We start from the raw sequence: 15,201 nt of genomic DNA on the forward strand, positions 1-15,201 counted from the left end.
GGCTCAACTGAACCTGGAGTTGACTAGCCTAGCCTAACAGTTCTAGGGATTCATCTATTTCCACCCTCTACTCCCATCTAGTATTGCCATTACAGATGCTTGCCTTGCCTGACTTTGTATGTGTTCTGAGAACACAAACATAGCTCTTCGTGCTTTCAAGGCAGGCCCTTTAAGCCATCTAGCTACACAGCCATCTAACTATGCAACCACCTAGCTATGCACCCTGTGCAAACTGCTTGATGTCTCATGGTTGATCCCATGACTATCTATCAGCTAAAACACACTCCAGTTGAAGGTTGAGACATTCTCTTATTTTGTAAATTGAGGATTTGTGAGAAAATCTGGGGTCAGTGTTTTACAAATCTTTTCCTGCTAGACAAATAGTAACTAGGCTTATACTATCTTCTAAGTCCTCTGTCTTCTATCCCCATGCCTTATATTTATCCTTTACCTAACATGGTTTCTAAAATGAATCTTATAACATTTGCATTCATGCGCACTTCCTTTCCCAGATCCTGAGAGGGAGAATTGATGATCTTTCCCTCCAGCAGTTTCCTTGGCCTGGGTAATTGATCAGTCAGTGGGTCACTTGGTGCTCATTTTTCATCTCTGTGCACTTTGGATCTTAGTTTTTGCTTACTGGAGTCACTCCCTGCAGAGCGCAATGAAACCAGACCTAAGGTGGCCACATACATCTCTCCTGATGGTGACCCTCATCTGCTCGGCAAACATTCACTCATTCCTGCTTCACCCAAGTTGAAGCCAGAAAGTTCTTCCCCACAGAGCTTGCTGAGGTTTGCTCCTGACACAGAGGTCAGTTCCCCATCATTAGAGATGTCTGCAGATGGACGTTCCACCAGAAGGTCACAGAGATGCTTTCTGAGGTATCCTAGCTGGATCTCCAGCAAAAGGTCTAATGGAAGATGGCAAGGAATTCTGTCTCCTCAGGTAAAGCAGACAGCAATGGTTCTGCATACAGATGCAAGTGTCCTATTGTCATGGGAATTGCCATGGATCTCCCAGAATGAAGTCTCAAAGCAACAGTGGAAATTCACCTTCCACAAGATTCTACAGTTTTCATATTGAGAATATGCACATGATGATTATGGAGACAATTTAACATTGTATAGTAGGCTCAAGATTTTTCACATTGCTATATCTGTGGTTGTATTATCATATCTATTCTCAGGGTTTCCTGTTTCTCTTTGTACCATATCCTTAGTTCATTATACTCTTTGAAGAATTATTCTTTAAACTTATCTAATGTTCTATTTACCTATGTATCATAATTTAATCTTTCCTCTACTTCTCATGAAGCTTGTTTGCAAAATACAATTTATACGCACAGGTTATCAATTTATTCACAATGCAAAAATACATAATTTTTAAATATAGCCTTCTGCTAGGTTGTATTATCATCATAATTTTATGTACACATAGGGACAATTTGAGTATTCTGATTTTATGTACATTTGCTACTATACTGGTAGCAAATGCACATTAATTGTTATGTTTATATTTGAGTGTTTTTATTCCATTTTATAATATAAGATTTGCAGATTTCAAGCTTAACCAGTAAAGACCTGCAAAGAAAAAAATCTACGTGATCATATTTTATAAATCATATTTAATCATTCTAATATACTATTTTTAAATGAGTAAGTTTGAACCAAAATGATAGCAAATAGTAATTACTAAAATCATCCTCTGGGCAATTATTTCTTTGCTAAAAATAATTGACTTGTTTTAATTATGTAAACATGTGTGTGACTGCATACCTATAGATATACCATGTGAGTGAACATGGTTGTGGAGAACAGCAGAAGGCAACAGATCTCTTGGGATTGGAGTTAGGGTTGTGAGCTGGGGATCAAACCACGTTCTCCACAGAGGCAGCAAGTTCTCGTCCTGGCTGAGCCCTCCCTTTCTAACCCTCATTTTGCCCATGGAAGACAGAAACTGTGATTTGCCATGTATATTGAACATTCTTCCCTATCTCAAAGGAAACTGCCTCCCCTTTACATCCCTTCTCTACTGTTTCTTTTCTGTATTTTTTCTTGATGTATGCAGAACTCATTTGGCTGGAGTTATTAATATGTCACCATGTCCATTCTCTCTGAGAGGTTCATAAATCAGTCATAAAATATGTGAGCCTGCAGCAAACTTGGCATGTATTCTTAGCCCAGAAGCATTGTTTCCACTTTTTTAAATGAAATAGTTCTATTTTGTGAACTTACAAAGGGTTGAGATCTAAATGTTTCTTGACTCTGTTTGTTATGCTTCTTCCCTAGAAAAATTTTGTTCCATGGGAATATAAAGTACAGAAAATTCAGAAACAGTTCAAGATCATAGCCTGTTCATTTCTCAGTGGATCAGGAACCATACAGTCCTCAGGACTGAATCAGAAAAGGGTTATAACCTGTAAGGTCCATCATCAAACACCCAGTATGCCCCAGCTCCTAAAGGTCCCACTCCTTCCCAAACAGAGCCTCTCAAGAATGTGTTCACATACAGGGGAGTCTGGGGAATTGTTCATGTTCCAATCAGAACATTTCCTTTTCCTGCTCCTGAAGAAACAATGTCCAAAGTGTAGTGAATTAGAGAGAACTTAATAGTGCTACTATATATCTGAGAACTAAAAGTTATTAATAATCAGCCAGAGCAATAAAAAAAAACTCAAATTTGCTTCATTTATCCCTAACCTTTTAAAGAGAAAAAAAGGAATGAGTATAAACAGTAATGTACCACCAAGGAATTCTTTCTCAGTAAAATATTTAGTTTCTGTGTGAAAACCATCATAGGGTACCTAGAAACAGTTGGCAACCCTTGAAACAGTTCACTGAGTTCATCAAGATCATACTTCACTTACAAACACTGTTACCAGCTCATGAAGAAAATGCTCCAAAATTACCTAATTTTGTATTTCCACTTTAGAAAATGTCTTCCTGTTAAAAATACAGGAAATGGAAAGGAACTCTCGATGAGATGTAATATTATCTAAAGACATAGGGAAAGCTTTCTAAGATAATGAATCATTACCCTGTTCTTTATATCTCTGAGGATAGGTAAGATATTTTTCAAACTTTTCCAGATGGTTTTGGGGATTTATTATCATTTCATAGTGAATCAACCATTTCAGAGTCACAGGAATGTATTCCCTGATGAAAATTATTCATCACCGCAATCCTATCTCCAGCTCTGCAATATATAATGTTTTTCACATAAGTTATTTTTATTTAATTCATTGTTATGATCCACAAAATTCTTGACAATCAATTTGAGTAGCATATCCATTGTATCATTTTATCACCTTCATTTCTTCACAACACAAATTCAAAATTATAGAGAACAAAACATGTTCAATTCAAATATCATTTAATCTTACAATGAAGATTATATCAAGACTCTTCAGTTTACAAAATCCATTTCAACTTTGTAGGTTTGAATGAGAAAATTACATTCCAGGGTATCAACTGTGAGTTACATCACCTGCATTTGCTTTCCAAACCTATAACTACTATTTCTACTAATATCTACTCCTACACCACAAAACATTGTATGTATATGCATAAATGGGGTATATGAGTATATTTTATATTACACGGATTGTCTTACTTAATTGGAAGGAAAGGTAAGGTAATGTAACTTCAGTGGAAACTGGGTTTGTGAAGAATTCTATACATAATTCCCCTGTATTTCTGAATAAATCGAACTCTATTCTACTCCACTACCCTTTGTCTATGGAATTCTGTTATGTAAACTCATCTTTATCACATATGTGTCACACAACACCAACTTCACAGTGTAGAACTTAGATTGCATTGTCAGTAGGGAACATATTTAAGCCTTTTACTCTCTAACAATGCTTAGTAGCAAACCACAACTCTTTCTCAAAGGAAGGTAGAAATCCATTGCAAAGAGTCTATGTCCCAAGGGTCTACACTGTTACTCCACCATGGGATCAGCACAAGGCTCCATCTCACATCTATCACTAGTGCTCTGACTGTCACTAGACTGTGAGATCATATTAATGAAGCTTCAGATCAATCGGCAGTTGCCTGGCTCTAGTAGAGCTTTCTCTTATCTGGCTTCCACACAAACTTCTGAAATGAGAGAGAGCAACAGACAGAGAAGAGGGATGTGGTGATCAGCAAGTCAGACAAAATCCCTAAAGGCTCTTCCTCTTTTCAAATTCTCACAGTTGCACTTCTCAGAAGTAGGTTTATCATTAGTCAAGAAGAGAAAGCTGGACTTTAGAGAGTTTACAAGCCTTTCTCTGAATCACATGGGGAGGAAAACACAGAGACTAAAAGTGAACAAAATGTTTGTGTTTACTCGAGAGATCTCTGCATCACATTCTGTTTCCTTGCATTGCCTATCCTCTGACTTCCCTAAATACAGAGCTATGAAGGCATGCTCTTCCTCTCCCATCATTCCCCAGTTTCCATTCATGCACACATGATCTAGCTGAGTGCTGTGGCTGTGGGGCTTCTTTAAAGAAGGGTTGGAGTACCAACTGTAGATGTTCCAAAGGACTAGTCCTTAGATAACGAGTCACAAGAGCACAGGAGCATCCTTGTGCTTTCAGTGGGATTGGGCTTTGAACATGTTTTCATCCTTTCTTCCTAAATCCCCCTGAACTGATCAGAGTGGTCAGAACACTTAGCTGTCAGTCATAATTTCTGGGTTATCTGCAAACAAAGCCATTTTATTAGACTTCTGCCTACATCTTTAGGAGTTTTTCAATAAACAATTATTAGATAAAGAGACACAAATCAGTATTTTTTCACTTTGTACAAAATGTCCGAGCACAGATACTTTCAGTATTAAATTTGCCAAACATCTAAAAAGTCCGATTTTTAAATAAATTCTTCTGAGAATTAGAGGAGGAGGGAACATTTATGAACTAACTCTGTAAGGTCAGTAGTACTTTGATACAAACATCACACAGAAATTATAAGAGGGTTAAAAGCAGCTATACTTCCTAGAAATATCAGCACAAATATTTTCAATAAAATATTGCAACAAAATCCAGTAATATATAGCAAAGGAATACCTGTCATGAACATATAGACTTTATACCAGGAATTCAAGATTGCTACCCATCTAAAAAGTAGTTACTACAATAACACAATTTTAACAAAAGACAAATATAACTACTTCAGTTGCAAGAGTGCTTGACAAGTCTAACAACTTTCATCTACCATAAACAACATCCTAGGACAGTGGATGCTACCCAAAGAACTATAGTCTTTGTAGGGCAAGTCTCCTGTGATACTGTAGTCCACACCCAAACAGTACTGACAGATGAGTTTCCACTGGGAAATAACAATCTTATTATTTCTGAAAGAGAGGAGTGAACACAAGATTCCATTCCTAACAAAAAGCTATTTGCAAAAGATATCTGCTTGGAAAGGGGAAATCTGTTTTCTCAGATGGAGTGATATTGGGTATATTAACTACACTCTAAGGCAGGCCTCATGCTTAGTAATGGTTTGAAAAGGGAAAAGAATGAAAAGAAGGAAGAAAGGAAGGAAGGAAGGGAGGGAGAGGAGAGAGAAAAAAACAGAAAGAAAGAAAGAAAGAAAGAAAGAAAGAAAGAAAGAAAGAAAGAAAGAAAGGAAAAGAAAGAAAGAAAGAAAGAAAGAAAGAAAGAAAGAGAAAGAAAGAAAGAAAACAAAAGAAAGAAAGAAAGAAAGAAAGAAAGAAAGAAAGAAAGAAAGAAAGGAAGGAAGGAAGGGAAAGAAAGAAAGACAGAAAGAAAGAAAGAAAGAAAGAAAGAAAGAAAGAAAGAAAGAGAAAGAAAGAAAACAAAAGAAAGAAAGAAAGAGAAAGAAAGAAAGGAAGGAAGGAAGGGAAAGAAAGAAAGAAAGACAGAAAGAAAGAAAGAAAGAAAGAAAGAAAGAAAGAGAAAGAAAGAAAACAAAAGAAAGAAAGAAAGAAAGAAAGAAAGGAAGGGAAAGAAAGAAAGAAAGAAAGAAAACAAAAGAAAGAAAGAAAGAAAGAAAGAAAGAAAGAAAGAAAGAAAGAAAGGAAGGAAGGAAGGAAGGGAAAGAAAGAAAGAAAGACAGAAAGAAAGAAAGAAAGAAAGAAAGAAAGAAAGAAAGAGAAAGAAAGAAAACAAAAGAAAGAAAGAAAGAAAGAAAGAAAGAAAGAAAGAAAGGAAGGAAGGAAGGGAAAGAAAGAAAGAAAGACAGAAAGAAAGAAAGAAAAAGAAAGAAAACAAAAGAAAGAAAGAAAGAAAGAAAGAAAGAAAGAAAGAGAAAGAAAAAAGGTCTTGATAATATATAAACTAGGACTGGAGATATGCCTTAGTAGATAAGAGTACTGGCTGCTATTCCAAAGACCTTGACTCAACTCCAAGCACCCATACAGCAGCTCACAACCATCTGTAACCCCAATTGCAGAGGACCTGATATCTTCTTCTTGCCTCCAGGAGCACCAGGCACACAACTGGTGCCCAGACATACCTCTATACATTATATATACATACATACACACATATATATATATATATATATATAGTGCTATGAACTTTCCTCCTGGCATACATTAACTGTGTTTAGTATATTGTATATTCATTTCTATAGAATTCCAGAAAGTTTTTAATTTTTTTTATTTCTGTTTTGACTAGTTTTCATTTAGAAGAGACTTGTTCAGTTTCCAGAGTCTGTAGACTTTCTGTTGTTTCTTTTGTTATTAAAATCCAGCTTTAATCCATGGTGGTCTGATAGGATGCAGGGAGTTATTTCAGTTATCTTGCATCTGTTGACACTTTCTTTGTAACTGAGTATGTGGTCAGTTTTGGAGAAAGTCCCATGATGTGATAAGAAGGGTGTGTGTGTGTGTGTGTGTGTGTGTGTGTGTATGTGTGTGTGTGTGTGTGTGTGTGTGTTTGAGTGAAATGTTGTATAGATACCTATTAAGTTCATTTGGTGTATAAAGTCTATTAGCTGCACTATTTCTCTTTTTAGTTTTTGTCTGGAAGACCTTTCCATTGGTGAAAGTGGGGTATTAAAACTCTTACCATCACTGTATGTGGTCAATGTGTGATTTAAGCCTTAGGAATGCTTCTTTTACAAATGGAAGTGCCCTTGCATTTGGACGCGGATGTTAACAAACATGTCATCTCGACAGATTTTTTCGTTGATGAGTGTGTGGTCTTTTCTGCCCCTAAATGGAATGGTGGAAAGGGAGTCTATATTCTTACTACAATCTTTGTCCTAGGTTGTACTACTATGAACTTAAATATCCAACTTTGTGTGATCAGCAGCTTCTAATCTGCAGAAGGAATTCAAGGTATATTTCTCTTAGATAATCTAATAAGTCTTGCCACATTGGCTTCCACTTCGTTCGTAAGGAAGACTGTGTGAGTGGACAAGGCTATAAGAGGCTTAGGCACTGCAGAGATTTCTATCTGAAAATCTGTTAGTGATTCTGAGGAGAATCACTAGAAGTGCTGTTCTCACCCTTAGTGATAGAATCAAAGGTAGATTTTAACCAGTTGGTAGATATGTTTTCCTAGTGTTAGGGCAAAACTGACTTTGAACTGTACCATTGAGATGCAGTTAAAGTTGACATTTCTTTGTGAATGTTTTATAAAGGATGTAGTAATACATAGTTAAGGATAATTTTTAGTAAAATTTTGGGAAGATACAGGGCTTCTCTTTCTGAGATCTTACACCTGGGTTTTATAATCATTCTCCTTAATCCATTATATAAATAAATAAACTAAAAAACTTCACTGACATTCCATAGAGTGGGAGAGGCTAGTCTCTTTCTCATGTACTTCAGAGCAAGAAAACATTTACCTACTTCTTTTTATATTTTACTATGGCTCCTGGATTGGATCTGACTTCCAGTGTCACAGGATTTCTATCTCTGAGGAAAATAGCCTAGAACTAAAAAGCAGAAAAAAAAATAGCACAGTTCTGCTTATATAGTCAAAGCACAGGATTGTGTGTCTCAAAATGGTTAATGCCATTATCCAAGGGTTAAATTTCAAAAGGTATTATAAATAGTGGAAAGAGATTCAAAAAACTTTAACATCTCATATTTTAATTGTTTAAAGTTCTCCGATAATTAGCAATTCTTATATTTGGTAAGAAGATTTTGAAATATTTCAATTTATTCCTGCATGTTATATTTGATATTGAAATACTACAGGAAAGCAAAAATGCCCACTTCAATTTTTATGTAGCAGTCCATAATAGTTGACTATTGTTATTCACAAATAACACAATACAATTCTATCTGTAAAGTTATCAGAAACCAACAATGGGGCTGACAGAAAGCAGAAGGAAATCCAGGCAGGCAATATTCAAGACGTTTCCATACGCTTAGTACATAAATTCAGAAATAAAATGGAAGAAACAGCATTTTCAAAAGTATACTGTGGTAAGGAATAAAGCCAGTGAAATAGAAGGCACATGTCCATATTTCAAATTTAAAAAATACCATGTAGAGAAATTGAACTCCTGAATAAATGTCAGCTCACGAATTGTAAGATACAATATAAGCTGTTCCTGACTCCCAATTTAACTCATGCTTTAAATGTAATTCTAATGAAAACCCACTTCTTAGTTAAAAATGGAGAGCTAATTTCTGAGCTCCATATAGAAACTCAAATGACCTAGACTGATATTTTAGAAGAAAAATGTGATCATCAGAGACCAGTGTCTAGTGTCTTGACTTCTCTAACGTGGATGCAGCAGCCACTGTGTTGTGGTTCAAGGGCACATGAAGAGTCAAAGGCATTTCAGAACCAAGCCACAGAGACTCTCGAGGAAAAGAAATTATTCCAACAAATGTGGTTGAAATGAATACATGAATGTATAAGAAAATCTACCAAGGTACTCATGGCATCACATTTCGTAAGCAAATATCAATGTGAAATGGATTATATATGTAAAGTTTTGAACCACAACAGAAGTCTTCTAATAGAGAAAAAAATACAAGATCATCTTCCTAAGTGTCCTTTCAAAAACTTATCTTAGCAGGACATCCAGCACAATCCTCAAAGAAAGGAGCAATGATGAGTGTTTTCATTAAATAAACACTCAGAGAAGACTGTACTAATGATATGAAAACGTCTCTCTCATACATAATATCCACAGCCTAGAAATATGAAAAGGACCTGCATGCACATTACATCAAAATTCTAACAAGGTAATGAGGAAATACAATTCACTATCCAAGACAGACTAAAGGTTTCAGAAGATACTCCGCGGAAGAATGAAATGACATCAGCTACTGCACGTCACAAAAGACAGATAAGTGTTCTGGGGTTTTGTCTTGTTTTGTTTTCCTTTCAGAATAGTCTAAGGAAGCATGAACTCGCGCAGTAGCCTGATTTGGGGCTGCTGGGAAGACCTGCTGTGGGTGAAGGTTGGTACAAGTGTAGTCTTGCCGTCTTCCAAACTCCCGTGTTAGAAAGGCATTTTCCAAGGCAGGGGTCACAGACCAGACTCATAGGAGGTTGATGGATGCAAGCCTCGGTTTTCTCCAGTGATCTGTTGCTAATGTCAGGGCATTGAAGAGCATTCAAGCATGCATTCACACCCTTTCCCCTGAGGATACAGTGAAAAGGTACGCACTCGGAGGAGCCACTGCCTTGTTTGGGGTCTTTTCAAACTCCACTCTAATTCTATACCCAAGAGAAGGATGTACACACATCCAGGACACGGGCTGGTTTTCCTCTCTGAAGAATCCCTGCTAGAGCAATGGAGAGCTAGCCATTGGCCAGCCCTGACTGGGCCACAAAAGCCCTGGCTTTTTTGCGGTAGTAAGGCCTTGTTCAATCATTGGCTCAGGTCTCCTGACAAGCTGCATGAACTCACCCAACTTCAACTTTATTTTTCACTGGATGGGTGTTGAAAAGTTAACAGTGAAGCCGGGGGAGAGGCTGGGGTAGGAAGTGAAGACATTGATATCCCGAGGCTGTGAGCAAAACCCAGAGGTTCAGCTGAGTAATGAGTTAGCTCTTGGAAGAAAAGCAACTGAACTTTTTGGGGGCTACTGCACCTAGAAACATGGATGAAGCCAAATATGAGTGCTTTCATGAAAGGAGCAATACGTAGTTTTGCATATGACATTGAAAAATCAGACATATTATGATATATAGCCTGAATATCTGAATAGACAGACAGACAGACAGACTGATAGATAGATGATAGATAGATAGATGCATGTATATTTATATTTACACACACATGCACACACATACACACAGACATACACACACATAGTCCCACACATACACTAACACACATACAGATGTGGGCCTGCATACTGGAGGTTTTCCACGAGATCTCTGGCCCAGCTGGGTGCAAGGGTTCAGGCAAAGGGAAGAGAATGCCACCAGGGGAGGGAGGAGTCACCTCCCGCTGTCTCTGCTGCAGCTGCCTCTATCTCAGTCTCTTCGGGTGATGCCTCAGTTGGCTCCAAGACACTGCACCAGTCACCCTGGGCTGAGTCAGGCCGGGATGAGCCAAGCAGAAGCCAACTAGTCATCAAGGAGTGCCGGGCAGCTTCTGGTGGTGTTTCTAGAGAGCAGACCTCTTCCCAAGCGGCAGTGTTACAGCTCTGAATGACAGAAGCTCTCAGACAACAGAGTAGTTCTCACACCTTTATTCCTTCTGGATAAGATTCTTATATACAGTTTTGGGGTGGGTCAGGGTCTGACAGTAGGTACTTCTCATTGGCTTTGTCTGAGAGCTTGGGGAAACCTTATATGTATGTGGGAGGGCTTGGGGTGCTGCTCCTATATGGCCGATGGCCACAGACCTCTCTACTGGGCGGGGTGGCGTGGCAGTGGAGGACTGTAGCGACATGACAGGAGCCAGGGGCCCAGGAAGGTCCTGCAGGGTCACTGGGGTTTCAAGCCTGAGCTCTACCAAGAACCAGGCAAACGCCTGAGGGGAGGGAATGGATTGGTACAGAACATTGAGTAAACTTTCTAGAATGGTAAAAATGTCCCAGATCTAGGTTTTGATAAAGCCCTTATCAAAATGGATCAAAATCACTAAATTATATATTTGATAGCTCAAACCTCTACATATAATTCTGTTTTTTCAAACTTGGTCAAAAACAATCAACCTTTTATCTATCTGTTATTTTTAAATGCATACTATTTGCTAAGACTATGAAAAATACCAAGGCTAAATCTCTCAATCAACTCCTGGCATAAGTGCCATCTCACTCTTTCACCCTACCCCCAGGGTTTTCTTTTCTTTCTTTTTTTTTTAAGTCTTATTTTTTTGTTAGATATTTTATTTATTTACATTTCAAATTTTATCCCCTTTTCTCATTTCCCCTCTGTACTCTCCATATCCCATTCCCCCTCCCCCTCTTCACTAACCACTCCCACTCCCTGTCTTGGCATTTCCCCTATACTACATAAACTTCTTTTGAGGCTAGGTTTTTATATCGGTTTTATAATTACTGCATTTAATAACGGCTTCTGACTTTTCTATAAATAGAAAGGATGCAGGCACCTGCAATGTCAATAGCTGTAAAAAAACGTATCAATAATTCTCTACTCAATTACAGTGGCCAACTGATAACTAACCAGTTGAACAACTGAGTATAGACACAGGCGTTTAAATGCTATGTAGGATGCAACTGTTCATGACACGTGCATGGTCAGCACACATCTGGGCGTGGAAGTGTTTTAGCACTAAGAGAATAATTGTATTATTTTTTTTGGAGAAATTCCATTTCTATCCATGTCTTTATCCCATCTTTAAGATAAATTGAACATTTTTCTTTGATATGTAAGTGTATGCTATAACTAATGTATTATACTCTTTAAATGTACCATGCCTATGGGGAAGCATGAACAGCTATTGTAAGGTCTTCATTAATACACAGTCCTGGTCACTCCTATGTACGAAGGCACTTCAGTAAATAACTCAAAGTAAAATTGCTCTTTATGGAAAATATAACTGCTACTTGTTCAGTTTTCACATTAAAAATTGTAGGGGAATGCCAGGGCCAGAAAGTGGGAGAGGGCGGGGTGGCAGGCATGGGGAGGGGGGAGGCAACAGGGGTTTGTTTTTGTTTGTTTTTTTGTTTTTTGGAGGGGAAACTGGGAATGGAGAAATTCGCATGTAAATAAAGAAAATATCTAAAATAAAAAAAAAAAGTCTCTAACTGCATCCCTCCAGGCCTCTGGTTTGTGTCTCCAAAGAAATTGTCCTTCTAAAACTATGGTAATTCTGTGCTGATTTTCTTATGTAAGTACCACTCTGTAGTTTAGACCATCATTAGGTATCCATGTGATTTTAATTATTATTTAGTTTGTGAGTGTGTGTGTGTGTGTGTGTTTTGCCTGAACACATGCCTATGTACCTCCTGTGAACATGGTGTGTTTGAAACAAGAAGGAAGTCTCATATCCCTACACTGAAGTTACAGGTAACTATGAGTAGCCATGAGGGTGCTGGGAGTCAAACCCAGGTCCTCTTGAAGATCGCCGATGCTGTGAACCACTCAGCCACCGCTCCATTAACTCTGGTAATTTGTCAATTTATTTGTTTATAGTCACTGCCTCCTACCTCCCCTTTCCCTACAAGGCCAAAATTGTGTCTTAATTTCCCATTTTCTTTCCCTTTCTCCTTTCTCCATCCCTTCCTTCCTTCCTTTCTCCCTGCCTCCCTCACTCCATCCCTCTCTTTCTTTCTGTATTTCTTTCTTTTCTTTCTCTCTCTCTTTCTTTCTTTCTTCCTTTCTTTCTTTTCCTCCTTTCCCAATCAAGTACACAACAATTGAAAAAGCTCTTCAGATAATTTAATACTCCCTTCTGATCTCAATGCTTGGATTTTTCCTGGATTGAGCTTACATGTATGTTTTGTGGATGCTGCCATAGTGACAATGAGTTCAGAGAAAGAGAGAGAGAGAGAGAATGTGTATGTTCAGATAAGCATGAGTACCCTTTGAGTCCAAAAACTGGTTCTGATCCCTTGGAACTGAAGTTCCAATTAACAGTGATCCACCCAATGTGATTGATTCCTCAGGTTGTCCTCAAAGGCTATGTCTTTATGCCTACCTTTGTAATGTAAATATGCATAAAGCCATACAATGTAAAACCACATAATTTATTATTATTTTCCTTTTTATGATTTTGCATTTAATTTCCTGTTTTGTTTATTTGCATATGAATTCTAAGAATCAGTTAAATCTGTTACTTTCAGTAGCTATTAAAAGAAATTATATTCCAGAGATATTCAGATATTAGTTTGATTTACCATTTTACTTTTGCTTGCTCTGTGTACATTCCTCTAGTTGCCTACCTTATGAAGCAATGTGCATTTTCCATTTAACTACTAGGCATCTGTCCTCAAATCTCTCCTCTCAGTATTGGAATACCAGGGTCTTTGGTCACATGACCTCATTTTACTATCTCAATTTATTACATGCTTGATGAAGTATACAAAGATGGCTGTTTAGAGAAAATTTGTATGTCTGATAGTCTTTATCTTGCCTTCATAGGAAACGCTTTTTCTTGATGTGGGGTTACACAGTGTAACTAATTTTGAACCATATTTCGAAATTACTGTCTTTGTTTTTTGTCTAGAATCCAATATTTTAATATATTTTCTATTTATTTTTAAACATTTCATACATGCATCAATCAATGTGTTTTGAGCAAATCTACCTCTCAGTACCCTCCATCCTAAATTTTCAGGTCCCTTACTACCCACCTCTCTACCAATTTTATATACTCTTTTTATCTCAGTGAGTCAGCCTAGTACTGCTAATATTCCATGGCTGTGGGGCTATCCACTAGAGCACAGGCAACCTATCAGTAGGACATCCCTGAAGAACTGATGCCCCCTTTCCCAGAAGCCATCAAACACCAACAGTGCCTTAGCTCTGTGTGGAATGTTGAGAAGATCCCTGTCCAAGCTGGTTTTGACTGGCTTCACCTTGTGCAGGTCTTGTGCAGACAGTGACAGCAGAGCTGTGAGGTCTTGTGTACAATGGCCCTGTTATGCCCAGAGAACACCAGCCTGCAGTAGTCCCCCCACCCCAGCCTCTGGCCCTTATCATCTCATAGCCTCCACTTCCAGAACAATCTCTGAGCCTTGAGGAGGGAAGGCTTGATATAGATTCCCACATGCCAGCTTCATACATTCTGCACTTTCACCAGGTGAGAGTCTCTGAATATATGCCATTCAGTATGCAAAGAAGGTTCTCTGATCATGGTTAAGGGCTAGACTAGGTATGGAGTTACAGATAAGCACTTTAAGGGGTATTCAATACTGACTTTGTCCATAGAATTACCAATAGTTTTGTATAGAGTATCCTGGTTATGAGAATTCTGCTGAGAAATGGCTGGCTCTCCTGCAGGATTGAAGGTTTGCCTTTTACCCCTGAGATTATGAAAATTAATGGTGATTGTTCACCTAATCATCATTAAGTTAACTCATTCCTAGTTGATAACTTTTCTTTCTTTTCCTCTCTTTGCAATTCATGAATTGGGTACTTGGTAAGGCCACATCAAATCTCTAATTATTTAAAAATGAGGTTATCTATTATTTCATCTCTTAGTATTTTATGTAATTCTCTGCAAGGTTCTCCCTGATTTTGTCTTGTGTTTTTGTCCTTGTGGTTATTGTTATGTGTAGCCCGCACAGTCTTCTAGCCAGGAAGAAGACACGCGGACACACTAGGTTCCTTCTGCAGCGACTGTTTACTGCCCTCTCCCAGAGGGAAAAGAGACTGAGCCAGTAATCCGCACTGCTTATATACACCACAGTGCGGCGTGTCTGCCCATGATTGGCTGTTCGCTCATTACCCTACGTGACGCCCCAGAATGGGCCGTGACATGGCGTCTTTTCACTCTACGCACATGCGCAAACAGTTCTCTACGCACATGCGCAAACAGTTGTTTACTCGACAGCGGAAGTAGGCACCATCTTGCCATGGCGAATGCCGGCTCCCTACATCTTCCCCTTTTGTTTTAGTTAAAAGGGAAGGCCAAATGTAGCAAGTCAGAGAGTGCTTTTGCTCTGCCAGGGCCCCTGTCTTAGGTCATTCCACATCAAACCTGCAGCCTTACCCGTCATAGGATTACACACACACACACACACACACCCCGCCTGAGGGCTCCGTGTCTTAGGTTGGTCTGTGTTTGGGGAAGGCTGCCCGTCTCTGGGTACCCTGGAGCTGGCGTAGCTTGTCTACTCTGACCCTGCTGG

At 38.5% G+C, this 15,201-nt stretch overlaps 1 long non-coding RNA gene across 1 annotated transcript in view; it reads left to right on the top strand.

Moving 5' to 3' along the window:
• The first annotated feature begins 9,301 nt into the window (after positions 1–9,301).
• Positions 9,302–15,201, top strand: part of LOC116094400 — a 14,597-nt gene continuing 8,697 nt past the window's right edge. The window contains exon 1 of the long non-coding RNA XR_004120086.1: positions 9,302–9,387. This is a non-coding gene — a long non-coding RNA (uncharacterized LOC116094400). The remainder of the gene's footprint in view (positions 9,388–15,201) is intronic.

The sequence above is a fragment of the Mastomys coucha genome, unplaced genomic scaffold (assembly GCF_008632895.1).
Source record: "Mastomys coucha isolate ucsf_1 unplaced genomic scaffold, UCSF_Mcou_1 pScaffold16, whole genome shotgun sequence".
In the NCBI taxonomy this organism is placed as follows: domain Eukaryota; kingdom Metazoa; phylum Chordata; class Mammalia; order Rodentia; family Muridae; genus Mastomys; species Mastomys coucha.